Source organism: Pinus tabuliformis, chromosome 1_2 (genome assembly GCF_031772625.1).
Source record: "Pinus tabuliformis cultivar Carrire ecotype Pingquan chromosome 1_2, CPIR1, whole genome shotgun sequence".
NCBI classification, from domain to species: Eukaryota; Viridiplantae; Streptophyta; class Pinopsida; order Pinales; family Pinaceae; genus Pinus; species Pinus tabuliformis.
The window spans coordinates 1,340,904,163-1,340,906,123 of NC_142298.1; positions in this window are offsets into that span (position 1 = coordinate 1,340,904,163).

A 1,961-nucleotide genomic window follows, 5' to 3' on the forward strand; every position below is an offset into this window, starting at 1 on the left:
CAACAAGTATGGGCAGAATTCTATTCGTAGCATGACCACACTATTGCTCTTCACAGTAGAGGCTTGCGAACGTGAACAATTCTTCAGACATGATGTGCTTCCCTGGATTCCCCCTTTTGCATCACTTTTAGCACCAACTTTGCCTACATCAGCTTCAACAACTGCCAGTATTTATATGTCATTCCACATTTTTGAAGGTAAAAGTTGAGGCAAAATTACATAGTTTTCTCATTTATTATGAATTTAGGAGAATCTAATGAAAATCCATTTTGAGCATTATTTGTCATCCTTCATTCCACATCTTTACCACTTCCCCTTTTTCAGCAGCATGTCATTTTCGAGTGTGGGGGCGTGTTCTTTTCATTCATTTCTTTCTTATGACCACGCCATTCATATTCTTTATCATCCATTGCAATTCTTATTCATTCTCAACACCTCCCTAATGCCATGTTGTTTTACACCAAGCATAGAATTCAACAGATAGTAGCTACCACCTCTATTTGTTTTCTAGCATCGCATGAGGGCATGCTAATTTTTCAAAGAGGGGGAGGAATTGCTATGCATGATGGATGTTTTCTATTTTCTTTCTCATTTAAGGCATACAATTTCAGTGTAGAAATTGATTTCCATAATATTTTTAAAAACTATGAACTCAATTCTTGTGATCTCTAGGAAACACAAACATACTATTAAAATACACATACCTAGATAATTTCAAGAAATATTGGTTCATAAAATTTCGGAAATCATGCACTCTCACCTACAGCCATTTTGTTTATATCTCATGATCCATGCATCAAAACGATCTGATTTTTGGATCATAGAAGCCTTCATATATTACAAATCTACTTGAAACATTCCAACAAAATCTGGTTTGTAGTTTTTGGGAAAATGGTTAATGAAGTTTGTTGTTATCTATGTCATATTTTGCTGCAACTTCATACATATAGTTGAATGTCAATGTAAAAATTGTTATGCCTTCATCAAGATTACTAAAAGTGAATATTCATTAATTAAGGAAGAATTCATTTGTTCTATCCATTTCATGAGCTGAGATGAACATATTTTTTATCGCTTGGTTAACACATGGGTTTTTGTCTTTGGGTTGCATGAAGACATGCAATATATTCAGTTTTCGTTGCATGAGGACATGCAACATATTGAGTGTGGGGGTATGTTGGGCCATGAATACGACCACTTTGTAACACTTATTTCATCCATTTTTACTCTTCTCTATTATATCATCTATTACAATTTATCATTTAAATCCATTTTATAAATGATTTATGCTCTCATGGATGAATATTATTTATTCTCCTTTATTTCTAATAAATTGATGATTATGCATTATTTTATCAATGATAGTTCTAATAAGTTGGTTATAACATTATTCACCATTTTTAGCCTCCAAGGTAACTTCCAGATTGAAGATTTGATTTTTAAATCTGCCAACTCAGAAATTCGTTGGTTTAAGGAGTGACAGTTTTGCGGTTGAGATTCTGAGCAAATGAAAACGAATTTGAGAAATCCAGAACATGGGTTTTGTCCAGAACGGGCCCAATTAACTTTAACAAAGAACGGTTTGCCCAAAATCGGCTTGTACAGAGAGAAACGTAGGGTTCTTTGAGCACGATTTTCTCAGATTTGCAGTTGCGGCCGTCCTCCAAACTTCAGCTACCAACCCAAATTCGTCTTGCTTTTGTTGAGAGATGAAAGGAACTATATTTTCTTGTTGATCATCTAGTTAGAATCAACCCAAATTTGTAAAAGAAATCATGTTGTAATTATCTATGTTATAACTACTCTCTGATCTTTCTCTATTTAAATGAAAACAAAGATCAGAGAGGGGAGACTTCAGGATGACTTTGGGGATTCGAATGATGGCGAATTGATGATTTGAATTAGAGATTCAGAAGCAAGGATTCATGATAGGATAGGAGGAAGGAAGGATTGTTTTATGC